The sequence below is a fragment of the Chiroxiphia lanceolata genome, chromosome 20 (genome assembly GCF_009829145.1).
Source record: "Chiroxiphia lanceolata isolate bChiLan1 chromosome 20, bChiLan1.pri, whole genome shotgun sequence".
Lineage (NCBI taxonomy): Eukaryota > Metazoa > Chordata > Aves > Passeriformes > Pipridae > Chiroxiphia > Chiroxiphia lanceolata.
This window is the reverse complement of record NC_045656.1, coordinates 1,330,828-1,344,162: the sequence shown is the minus strand read 5'-3', so window position 1 is coordinate 1,344,162 and position 13,335 is coordinate 1,330,828. Positions and strand designations below refer to the sequence as shown.

Genomic DNA, 13,335 nt, shown 5'->3' with positions numbered 1-13,335 from the left:
GAATACAGAACAAGGAGTAGCACTGTGTTATCATTTGCAATGAAAAGATCCACTGAAAACATTCCTCCTCTCCATTTGCTCCATTCAGCCCCTGACACTGTTACCTTGTCCACACAGCAGGAACTCATCCCAAGGATCACCTGTCGAGCAATACAATATAACACAGCCTGTACACAAACACAACCCTCTCCCACTACCATCTGACTCCGAGACCAACACAAAAGGCAGAAGAAATGTCCAAAGACTACCCCAGAGTTGCAGCTCCCCTTGGGCAGGTGCTCAGCTTCCCACCCCACGGCTGTTCTCTTCATCCCTAAAATGGCCACGATCTCCTCCAGGCACACACACACACACACACACACACACACACAGAAGGATGGGTGGTTTTGATGTTTGACCAAAATAGGCCAATAAAGACAAGACATTAATCTGTCTGAGAAAAAGAGGGGGGAAAAAAAGCTCAACAAAACAGAGGAGGGGGTCTTGACTTCACGCCAGGAGCTTGAGGACTTGTATTTATTTATGCTTTTCATGGGAAAGCCGTTCAGAGGCAGTAATCCATGACATCTGGCAACAGAGAAAGGAAGGACCTTTACTGCAAGCTGACTGATATTCAGTCAAAAAAAAATGAGGAAAAAAAGCTCTAATTGGTGGTCCTGCAAGCAACTGCAGCTGAGAGGAGACCTTGGCAGTCTCTGAATGCCGGGACATGGGACTGTCCCACCACAGCACAGAACACACAGAGCACGGGCGACTCCACGGGCTGACTGCAGAGACGTGACAGAAAGCAAAACCTGAGGTGGTGGATGAAGAAACGGTACAATAGGGATAATTAGTCTGTCTAAACTTCTGACTGGAGGGCTGGAATCACGCCTGACATTCCCCAGCTATGCAAGAGCCTTTGAACCGGCTCGACTGCGCCTTGGCAGCTCAGGCTCTTCACTGACCCACCTCTACAAACCTCCCCGTGGGACCCTTGTTTCTGATATGAAGCAAATAAACACGAGGTACTTCTTTTCTGAACAACAGGACGACTCAAAGTGGTGTGCAGCTCTGCAGGGCCAGATACACATCGACTCGAAGTCTGAAATTAATATGGAAAGTGATTCATAACAGGAGGAGACAAAACAAGCCTATTCATGCTACTCCATGTCAAGCCATCTTATAGCTATTTTGGATCCAAATCCTCTCTTCTTTTCCAAAACCACAAAGAAAAGCAAACAGATGTCAGCCATTGCAGATTTGCAAAGAAATGAACTGCACAGCCCATAATACCAGTGTTTTTCTTCAGCTCTTTGCACTGAGGGCTAGGAAGGCATTTCTCGGAGCCCTGCTGGGTGTGCTGGGGCTGCCACAGCCACAGAGCTGAGCCAAGGCCATGCCTGATCCTCTGGGACCAGGCACAGTCCCACACCCAAGCTCCAAGGGTTCCATCACATTATTTCCTGTGGAGACACGATGGGAAGGGAAAAGACACCCTGTCAACAGGCAATCTAGAAAAATACAAGTATTTCAGAGTTAAGGAGCGATTTCAAAAGCACATAGAGGGCTCAACCCTTGAAACTCCATTTTCAAAAGCTGCTTTGAAGCACAACAGCTTCGGCACCACTGAAAGTCACTGAGGGAGACAGAACCCAAATTGCCTTGCAAAATCTTATCCATATGCAGTTAACATTATTGTGAAGTACTTTTGATTTTAGCTTTTTTAAGTATGCTGGGTGTAGATATTACAGCACTAGAGCCCGTTACTCTCTTTCAAAGTGATATTTAAAAGTGATATTGATTTCTAAAAAGCAAATCTAAATACTGAGAGTGTTCAGAAACTCTGGTTATACACAAAAGGATTCTCTATTACTGAGTTTTCCCCTTCTCCTCTCATCTCTCTCATGGCAAATTTTGGACCACTAAGGGTCAGTCTTGGAGACCAATCCTTCAGTGCAGTCTGTGTGGTGTGAATATGAGGACTCAGAGAATTTGATTTCATCGAATGCTCTGGCTGCTTCTAGAATAAGTATGAGCAGCACTCCAGAATCGAAGTGATTTCATTCAGATTCTGCATTCCCTTCCCTGTTCTGTTCCTGATTTTCATATATTTGTCATCCTGGCACAGGGGGAGCTGCTCCCAGCACAGCTGGAATGGGTCAAGTCAAGTTGCCATGTAAAGGTCCAGGACACGTGGGAAAACAGCCAGATACAGCTATCCTAGTAGGTCTCAGAGGCTACAGATTTACTTAATAGAAATTAAAGGCAGAGAGTTGTGTCAGGAGCTGCTATCCCCCAGGACCCACCAATTCCAGCCAGGAGTTACAGCTGAGCCCTGTGGCACTCACAGCCCTCCTCCAGGCAGCAGGTCCTCACACATCCCCTCAGCCTCGGGGCTTACAGAAGAGCAAAAGTGAGCTGCATCTGGATTTCGGGGTTTTTTTTCCTACACCAGAACAATTAACCTATTGTTTGCCTCCAAATTCATTCAGAGAAGTCAGGAGACTGAGGGAGACAGCCTTGTAGCAACTACTTCTTCATTAACAGCTATGGAGCTAAGTGCCTTTTTAAACCATGTTTGCTGTTCAAGTCTTCTCCTTTTTAGAGGGTGTGCATCTCTGTAGTACTCAAACCACTAGGATTACCTCATTTAAAAAAATATAAAACCAAGACTGCCATTTCCCACATTTCCTTCCCCTGCAAAACTTACTTTAATTTCTAATTTACAACTACAAACCATAATCTTACATTAGAATTTGCATAAAAGTGAAGAGACCTGCAGCAAGATATTAAATTTTAAATTTGCACGCTAGGATGGCCAAGGAATATTAGTCTGTCCAAGAAGTTCCTGCCTGTAAACTTGAGAGCTGTACATGTAATGAGAGGAGAATCTGTACACTTGAGTGAAACCAAACTGATTAAAAGGCTTTGGTGCAGTTGTTCCAAAGCAAGGATACAGATTGTACATATGGATAGCAGGGCTGCTATCACACAAACAGACCAGCGTGCCACCCAATCCACCATTGTGTGGCCAGGGCTGGCCCACACAAGCAGTCTAAAAAAATAATAAAAAACCAAAAAATAAATTAAAAACACAACGTTAATAAAGCTCTACAGCACGCTGCGGGCTGGAAAGGCTCAACATGAAACCACCAGTAAAATTTTGTTCCTATTTCCAGCTGCTGCCCCTCAAATGGGAAGATGGACAGGCACTGGGCATTGCTGCCTTTTCCATATTAAAGCTCTCATTTGTGATTCTGGCTTTGCTGAGCAGCATGTCCTGGTCAGAGCCCCGTGCTCACGATGAATAATTTGGGGGCTGCTTGTGAGACGTGACAGAGCAACTGCAGGAGGATGATGAACAAGCAGTACAACATCCCGTGGCAGAGCCCAGGCACTGCCATCACCAGAGTCTCTTAACCCAATGTCACAGGAAAGCCTCCCCCTCAAACCCCACCAGACAGTAAATGCTGCCCGGCACAATTCCTGTTCTGTCCTTTCCGAGGTCAAAACCTACTGCAGCGTGTCACTGGAGAGCTTCCATCTCCCCCCGGCCACCCACGGGGCTGGAAGGAAACTAAAGGCAGGGCAGAGGCTGAGCAGATTACACAGGTCACACTGCAGCCCTTGGAGTCATCACTCGGGATCTCAGAGGCACAGCCAGGCGGAGGGCACTGAGCCACTGCCTTAAAGAAGTTCGGGACCTACAGGGTTTCTGCCCTGAGCTCGAGGAGAAAAGCCCCCTCCCCTCCTTCCCCAGGGCTGTCGGTGCTGAACCCAGCCCTGGGCAGGGGCCGTGCAGCTCCGGGGGTGCCCAGTGATGCCTCCACCACGCCCGGGCTGCAGCCTCCCACCCCCTCCCGCGCCCCTCTCCGCCTGAACGCTGCTCGCTGAGCCTCCCTCCTCCCCGTGATCAAAGGGACGAGCAATCATTCCCGCGACAGGCAGCGCTTTGTTCTCACCAGCCTACTTTTTGCCGCCAGACTCCCTTTGCCGGTATCTCTGCCGACTTCACTCCGTGCCTCTGTCACCACATCCCCGGTACTCAGCTGTCAGACACACGTTGTCCTGCTACCTATTTCTGTTGGCTCTTTAAAACTTTGTTAGCTCAGTTGCACACTCTAGACTTCCATTAAGTTGTCTTTGCCACAAAGAAAACACAGGTTTAACAATCTTCTCATTTTCTACCTGATTATAGTTCAGAAGAATTAATTTTTCTAAGTTGAAGTGTTTTTTAGCTCCCAGTCCAGTAAACCATTCATTCAATATCACTGGAGTGATATTAAAGGCATCTTTTCAAACCAGCAAAAAGATGAAAACCAAACACCCTGGAAGTGGGATAAACTGTCTCACCCTCCAAAGCAGAATTTGTTTGCCTCAACTGCTCTCTGGGGAGCTTCTGAGATGCACCTGGAGGCTCACAGGACCTTGTCCTCTACACCAGCCCTGAGCCAGCAGACAGCAGCAGGTCTGATCATCACTGTCCTCATTGTAGGACAACCACCCTGACCTTCCACGTAGCCACATCATCTCTGGTGGACACAAAGGTTCCCAAAGCCCAAACTTCAGCCCTGGATGGGGTGAAGGTTCTTGGTGCACAAAGACCACTGTCACTTTGCAGATGACGGGTACCAGGCAACGAACTTCAAAACAGCCTCCAGAGGGTTTGACAATCAAGAGCTCAACAACCCAGGGACCAGGATGGCTGCCAACCACCTCCTCACACAGCCACTTTGTGCTGAACACGTCCTCAAACAATGCAGCCTGATCAGAAAGCATGTGGATCTAAGATGCAAGAAGTCAAATTAGTGACAGCCCAAACCAGGGGAAAAGGAGAAAAGTGGTGTCTCAATGTCACTCCCTCGTTTGTATCGCAACAGCTTCACTTTTTAGACAAGTCCCAAACAAATCAGAAATAGCCCGTGGCCTTCTCCAGTTTTGAGTGTGTCATCCTGACACACTCGGTCAGATCACAGCTCAGAACTGGTGTGATGCCCATGTGTGTATTTTTCCCCAAAGTCCTCACAATGTCCCCAAAGAACACTATGTTACCAGCAGGTCTGTGTGATGACCCAGTTGCTCCAGCTCCAGCATCAGTACAGATCTCTCAGGGTATCCTCCCTTTAAAGGTCACCTTCAGGTTCATCAGGAACATCACATTATGTTAACAAAAAAGAACTAGGAGAATAATTTTCTCATCAAGAAAATTATTACTTTAAAATAAGACCAAACAGTGTCTTAAAGACAACCCCTTTAGACAGATCTTATAAATTAGTTAAAGAAAAACTCTCTTTAAAAATGTTCACAGCTATGTTGTCATTATTTCTTTTTTCTCTTTACTTGACAGAAAACCCTCCGCCACACTTACACATTAAGCTCCACACATTCCTCTGAACCACTGAGAAACTAAACAGGGTAGTGTTTGTGCTCATGCTGATTTTCAAAGGGCTGGACCCTTAACATCTAGGACACCTCAGAAGGGTAACAAAGAAACTCCAGCCAATAGCCAACAAGCTTAAATTCACTATATATACCTTAAGAAAAACAGTGACCTCCAAAAGTAAAAGCAACTTTCCCTACATGTTAGGGAAGCTAAAGGTGAAAAACACCACAACAACTTATGACTGAGGCACTTTGGGTTCAGCTTCTTGCACTGGCTTGTTACTAGTCCTTACCCTGTGACCTTCACCGTGTTCTCCGAGTCTCCAAAGAGACTTCTGCATGTATGGACTTGGTCCCCTAAGCTGGGCTTACAGTCCTAAACACCTTCAAACATCTGAGTCTGAAACCCTGCAGTGCTTCAGATACTCATCATCAGAACAGAGACATTAGTATTCCTTCCTCTTTTCCACCCTATTTGCACGGTGATTGTTTTACAATACTGGCCATCTCTCTGTGCACACAATCCTTCTCAGCCTGGTTTAGCGCAGCACATCCGTATTTTTAAATCCCCTCTGCTGACACGTATCCGAACGAGAGCACTGTGCCAGCACAAAAGTACTCGAGTGAATCTGATTGCTGTCATCACAGCGTTCAACTTGAGTGACACGTTAAACATCTAAAACTGAACAGCAAAGAGGTCTGGACTGAAACTGAAATCCTGGCGTAGGGTGAAACGCGGGCAAGAGCTTATTTTCCGTCTTGACTTTTATCTTCAGTGTGATCCTCCAAGGTGTGGGCAGGAAGAGGGCAAAGAAGCTGCTCAGCCATGGCAAGACTCATCCAACTGATGCAGCCACGTAGAGGGGGCAAACCACGCTCGTGTGCACAGCCCCGGGGAAGGGACCCTGAACTGAAGATGCTGCTTTCAGATTTGCTGTCCTTTGAGTCCCACCCTGATTAATAAATCCTTATCACTAGTGATCATTTCGTAGCAATCAAAGAATGCCTGGGCACAAGAGCTGTAATCTTCAGGAGTTTGGTTCAGTTCACCTGCAGCATGGCACCAATGCACACCCGTGCAAGCAAATATAACAAGCACACGGCATGCCAGAGGGTGCCAAATGCTAAAACTCATCCCCAACCTTCAGTTCTTGTACCACTGCTCCAGTTTTTCACTTGCCTGAGGTCAGCAGAGGGCTGAAGGCTGCCTGCACACCGAGGCCAGCTCAGAGTTCCCTCAGTGGCAAGTACAGCAAGTACCAGCTTGAAGATACAGATCCCACACCTCTCAAGTGATGGGGTAAGGACTGTGAGAGCAAAGCTCCTCTCACTGTAAGTGAAGATCAGATCCACGTGAGGAATTTGAATGTCAACAAGGCTATGGGACCCAACAAAATGCATTCCAGAGTCCTGAAGGAACTGGCTAATGGAGCTGCCCAGCCACTCTCCAAGACATTCAAAAAGTCCTGGCAGTCAACGAAGTCCTGGGTGAATGGAAAAAGGGAAACATTACATCCATCTTAAGGAAGGATGATCCTGGGAACTACCGGCCTGAAAGCCTCACCTCTGTGCCTGGGAAGATCATGGAGCAGACTCTCCTAAAAGCTGTGCTGAGGCACATGGAGAACAGGGAGGTGATTTGGGACAGCCAGCACAGCTTCACCAAGGGCACATCCTGCCTGACCAACCCAGTGGAGTAACAAGGGACAAGGGAAGGGCTACAGATGACATTTCTCTGGACTTCTGTAAAGCCTTTGAAACAGTCCCCCAGAACATCCTTCTCTCCAAGTTGGAGAGAGATGGATTCAATGGGTGGACCGTTAGGTGGATTAGGAGTTGGTTGGACGGTCCCATCCAGAGCATCATAGTCAACAGCTCAGAGTCCTGACAGACATACAGTAACCAGTGACCAGTGGTGTCCCTCGAAGGTCTGTATTGTGACCACTGTTGCTTAGTACCTTCATTAATGACACAGACAAAGGGATCAAGGGCACCCTCAGCAGGTTTGGGGGTGACACCAAGCTGAGAGTGCAGTGACACACCTGGAAGATGGGCCCATCCAGATGGACCTGGACAAGTTCAAGAAGTGGCCCTTGGGAGTCTCATGAGGTTTAACAAGACCAAGTGCCCAAACAGCTCCACACTGCCACCAGCCATTCCCACTCCACACTGGAGGAACCAGCCTATTCATGCCCATTAGCAGTGCCTAAGGTCATATCTTGCATGGCCCTGTAAACCACCTGCCCTGCTGTGCTGCCCAGGCTGTACACTGGCCATCTGAACACCATGTCCATGGACTGAGAGCCTAAGGAGCACACCTAGGAGGAGGAAGGCTTTGGCCATGCACATCTTGCCCATTTTAACTTAAATTGCATCTCCAGCACAGAGAGTGCTCAGAAACAGGGGAAGGCAAGAGCTCACTATTGCCATCGATAGGAAGAGCCCAGCCCTAGAGGAAAGCTCTGCATCCCACTCTGGGTCTCTGGTGATGCAGCAGAAGAGAGAGCCCCAGCCATGAGCAGCCTGAGCAGCAGCAGGTTTATCCTGCCCGTCCCACTCCAGTATTTACTCTGCCAGCACAGGAGTTAACCCACAGCCTTTAATGAGAACAGACCCGATGCTCCCAAGAAGCCTGTTGGCACAAGCTCTCATCTATGTTTTAAATTCATGCCTCAGAAGGCCAAATCTGCTCCAACACTGCTGTTTCATTGCTGTTTGCTGTGATTGCCCTTTTTGGCCAAAGTGCAGCTGAGACGTCGATCCCACCACCCAGCACAGATGTGCAGAGCACACAGCAGTCAGTTAGGTTCAAATAGAGCCATATATGTTTTTCTGGAAAACATTATGAAGAAAAGCTGTCAGTCCTGAATGCATATTATCTCTAATTAATCCCATAAAAAAAATTAAAAGGATGGTTGCTTGGTAGCGTTGCAAGAACCGTTTTGTAATTAATATGACCTTCATCTCCATATGGTAATTAGCAAACATTTATGTTGCCATTAAAAAGACCATGTTCATTACATAAGCTCACTTTTTTCTATTAGCTAACAGAACCAGCAAAACCAATTTAGTGCAAGCCTTGAACTTTTGCAAATACTCCAAATAAATACATTCAAAACTACTTTTTTTTTTTTTTCCTTTTTAACAGACACTTGCTGGCTGATGTGAAAAGCACTGGAAGATGTTCCCTGAGGCTCTGGCAGGAACAGTGCACACTCCTTCTCCTCCCAAGGAAAGGGCTGGCACGTGGGTGCTCCAGGGGCTCAAGTAGCCAGTTCCTGCTCACATCCCAGAGCCTTGAGTTACCCAGGATCACACTCTGGGAAGTCTCCTGCCTTTCCAAGGGGCCGCAGACCCACTCCCAGGTGATGGACACTGTGTGGGGACAGTTCCCAGCTCTGCTGTCAGCACATGGAGCAGCCTCTCACCAGCTCTTTGTCCCCTCATCTGGAGCAACGGTGCCGTCGTCTCCTTCCCAAAGGCCAGACAGAAATGTCTTCAGAAAACACTGAGACTTCACTGCTAATAAGAACATCAATCTATTTTCTCCTCCTTGAAGCCAGATTGTTTTGCTCCAGGGAACACCAGTGGTCAGCATTTCTATTGATAGTTTCTCCGCTTATATTAATCCCAGGTTTCCTACGCTGTGGGTTTTTTTGCATGCTGCAATCACTCCTACTCCCTGCAGTGACTCACCATTTAACTGGTTTGCTAACAGAGGACCTGATGTACCAGTCGACAACAACAACAAAAAACCCATTATCACAAATACTTGTTTTTCACAGAGGTGGGAGAACTTGTGCTAAGTCATTCAACAACACCATAACTGCAAACACAGGGGAGAAATATGAGCGAAACCAAACAGCACACTTGCCCACACACTTCCCTACTCCTCTGACACATCTGCGAGTGAAAAACCCCAACCTTCCCATAGTTTGCCTTCTGCTAATAACAGTTACACTTTACAAACATGCATTTCCTGCTCCTGATGAAAGCTGACAGCTCGGGGGGAACGGCCCGGGGGGAATGACACCAAATGACTCGTGCTAATCTGTGCTTTCATCAGAGTATGACATGGTGTAAATCTCATCCAAGGTAGCTTTCTCTTTTACTTGCAAGCTGAACATCAACAACAACAAAAAAACCATTTACTAATTGGAAAGATGATATGAAAATGCTAATAAGTCTGTTAAGTTGACAGGGCTGGGAGAATCTACATCTTATGTACACGTATTTTTGTGTCTCTCCAATAATTCTTGCACTATAAATGATTTAACTAGGACTAACAAATGCAAAGAATATTTGACTGAGAATTGCAGAAGAAATTCAAAGATTCTCAGCCCTCCCTAGAGCTCGCTAAAGCCAAACACCCAACTTCTTCCATCTTTCTTCAAATTCCAGCAATTTTATTTCCCCACAAGCTGCAGGTTATTTCCCATTTCTCACTTGGTTCAGGCTCCCACTAAATGGCTCGAGTGCATGAGGCTGAAGAAAACCATGTACAGGTTGGTTAAGCTGAGCAGTGGGATGTTTGACTGGGACTCATAAACCCTGGATACTCACACTCGGCACGTGCAGCTGAGCACCAGGAAGGTCACGCTCAGAATTTACCCCAAAAGAAACACACATCTCGTGCATAAACACTGCACAAGACTTCAAAGAAGTTGCCTGTTCTTTTTTTTTTTTCCTGAGGCAGCCAGAAAACATGTAGGATTGAGCCTGGCAACAGCAACGTGCTGTAAACTTATCATAAAAGCAGGAGAGAGAAACCAGCTACCAGCTGTGAAGAATATTTACAACTGTAAATATTGTATTTAAACTGGAGAGAGACTAAATACCATGTTATGGAAATGCCTCCTTTATTGATCAGCTCATCAGAAAGGAGAAAGAGAGAATATAATTTGGCAGTTTTCAGCAGCACAGCATTTTGCTGACATTGAGAGTGTATTTTGAGATACTGACTTTCCAGGAACAGCAACAGAGATCAACTTGCTGATGAATGAATGCAGTAACTTCCATTCCAACACCTGCAAGGGACACCTTGCTACCACTTATTTTGGAAAGAATGCAACTTGAAGAATCAAATAATCATGAAAATTTAATTTCTATTGGTTTTATTTATTTTCACTTGGTAGTATCTCTTAAGACACCAATCCACGGCAAATTCCACATGAGATTTTTGAGTAGTTTCCATCCTAAGAGCACCACAGGCCTGCCCTGCTGAGCTGACTCCACTGACACCCACTTGGAGCATCACATAGGAGGGGGATATGGTACAACAAACCATATGTACAGTAATGCCCTTCATTTAAAGTTCCAAGTGGAAAATTAATTTTCCCATCTTTTTCTGTGGTAAGAAAAAAAAAAAGAAAAAACCCCACTGACCTACGTATGGAGATTAATGCAAATGCAACTGTCTGGTTTCAGTCTGGTCTATCGAACTTCTAGTAAGACTATAAGAGATCCAAGTAATTAGGAGCTCATCCAATAGCCAGAATTTTATGACTCTAAATATTACCAGCGTTGGCATTCCCAGAGCACCCTCACAGCCACTGCAGAGTAAATCCTCCCTGCTGCAACCCTGGGGAAGGGGAGCATCCATAACAGTCCTTTATTCTTTAAGTAATTAACTTTCTCCAGTAAAAGGTAGTAAACAAATGTCAATATTCTACTGCAGTCTGCCACCAGGAATGACACTGTGGATACAGAGCAGAGCCTTGGGAACACCAAGAGATACAGGAAGCTGCCAAAAATCCCACTGTACAAACAAGATTGTTCAGCTATGGGAGTATCTGGACAACAAACCTCTCTTGCTTCTCCCCACCTCTCTTCCAAAAGCAGAACAAATGTCTGTGCAGATCTAAGTTCATTCTACAAACCTTGAAATGAAACTTTAGAAATATATAGAGAGCACGTAACTTCCAAATTTCCAGGTCCCTCAACTTTGGACATCAGTGGCAAATGTCTCCTCCCTACGGCAATAGGACACCCCAATTCACTTGGAATTGCCATAATTCCAAGTGAAATCAAGTGGAAGGGAGGATAATCAGTATTGGATTTTCCAGTACAGGATATTCTTTTATTAGTTCATCAGAATAGAATGAGTTTGGCCAAACCATCTCTCATTTTATAAAGTCCTCTACACAGCTGAAAACTCGACAGCTACTGGGAAAGGCGTTGGGTCCCCTCTGGAACAAGACAGGTCTGAGCGCTTGGGACTCATCAGACTGGGATGCCCCAAGGTTTGGGACATACCAGGCCAACTTGGCAGAAATCCTCGATGCTATGAGCCTCTCCCAGCCAGTTTATTTACTCTGCATTGACAGTTCCCCACCTGAAACCAAAAGCGGGGCAAGACGGGAGAAAAATTGCACCGCAAAGTGAGCTGTGACTGCTTATCCTACCACGCCCCAAGGAGCAACTTCTTCCCCAGCAGGTCAGTTGAACCAGTGTAAAACCAGAGCAGAGGTGCAGTCCAGCTCCTCACTCAGGAATATTTTGTGAATGAATCATCCTTCGTTTGTGTTGGCTGCATAGATCTGCCAAACAGGGCCGGCAGTTCCAGTGGGCGAGGAATCAAACGGCAGAGCCGGGGAGGACTCTGGGAAAGGCTGCAGCAAATGCACAGTGCAGCAGCACATCTTAAACAGCAGAACAGCTCCAGGCACGCCTGGAAAACCCAGAGTAAGTGGAATTTAATTTCTGGCTTAATAATTCCTTTCTTTATATGTGAATTTTGCTTAAGAGGACATCAAATCCCATTTTCATTGGGATGGTTGCATTGAATCAGCGAGCTGAATGGCAGCTGTGTAATGGAGCTCAACAAAAGAAAGGGGCTTAATTCTGCAGCCCAAGGCAAGAGCAGTCCCTACATGGGTCAGTCCCAGTGCAAGACTTCCCACTTTGCATTTTACCAAATCACCTCACAACACACCAAACTAGAAGATTCCCTATATCTAATTTTTTTTTGCTTTTCAACTCCATCTCCACAGAGTCTACATTACCCTTCATCTCTGGGATGGAACTCTGGGATAATGACAGGTTCCAATACCCACTGCTGGCTTTGGGGGTGTCACACAAATATTTTCTCCTGTTCTTAGGTTCCCTGGTGAACCTTCATTATGCAACTCAGAGCTGGATACTGCTGCACATCAGCAATTTTGCAAAGTAAAACAACAACCAATAAAGTGCCCAAGGCCAGGTTGGACGGGGCTTGGAGCAACCTAGTCTAGTGGAAGGTGTCCCTGTCCATGGCAGGGGGTGGAACTAGAGGATATTTAAGGTCCTTTCCAACCCAAACCAGTCTGTGATTCTATGAAATTGGATCAGGCAACTTCAAGCACAGCACAACTCATCACCCACCCCAGTCTTGGGAGAGTTGGTTCTTATCAACCAGCTTTAATCCATTTCGAAAACGCAACCATTATTCAGAATTTTTTGTTGTTCCTTTCAAACAAAAAATTATAACAACAAACTTATTTGTCTAAAACCCCCAGAAATGGTGGAATTCTCTTCTAGTTTAAAATACAAATAAATCAGGTTACCTACATCAGCTTCCCAGAGACCTGGGAAGAAATGAAGTTGTATTCATGACTCGCCTCTGTAATGCCCTTCAAGGCTCCTTGATCACAGGTAATACAAACATTTATTGCCAAAAAACCAAAGCTGTAAACACATGAAAGCTTGCTGCTTTCAAGCAAGAAGCTGCCCGACTGCTCACCGCTAAATCCCAATCAGGGATGGATTTTCCATTCTGGCAGCACTCAGAAAAACACTCAGAAACCCAGTGTTCATCTGAAATGTTGCCATCGTGAGGGAGGCAGATACCGGTCGTTTTCTAGTGAAGATTTTCTTAACGCTGAACAGGGAAGCTGAGATTAAAGGTTCGCTATTCCCTACTGAAAATTAATTTTCTACAGTTGTTAGAAAACTTGTTTCTCTAGGAAAATGACTCACTTGACTAGATAAACA

At 45.9% G+C, this 13,335-nt stretch overlaps 1 protein-coding gene and 1 long non-coding RNA gene across 7 annotated transcripts in view; both read right to left on the bottom strand.

Annotated features, from left to right (window-relative positions):
* LOC116796521 (autism susceptibility gene 2 protein-like) overlaps positions 1-13,335 on the bottom strand; it is a 402,708-nt gene that overhangs the window by 311,056 nt on the left and 78,317 nt on the right. The gene's annotated exons all lie outside the window — the stretch shown is intronic.
* The window catches only part of LOC116796524, a 39,153-nt gene continuing 33,767 nt past the window's right edge, over positions 7,950-13,335 (bottom strand). Inside the window, exon 3 of the long non-coding RNA XR_004360395.1 lies at positions 7,950-8,196. This is a non-coding gene — a long non-coding RNA (uncharacterized LOC116796524). The remainder of the gene's footprint in view (positions 8,197-13,335) is intronic.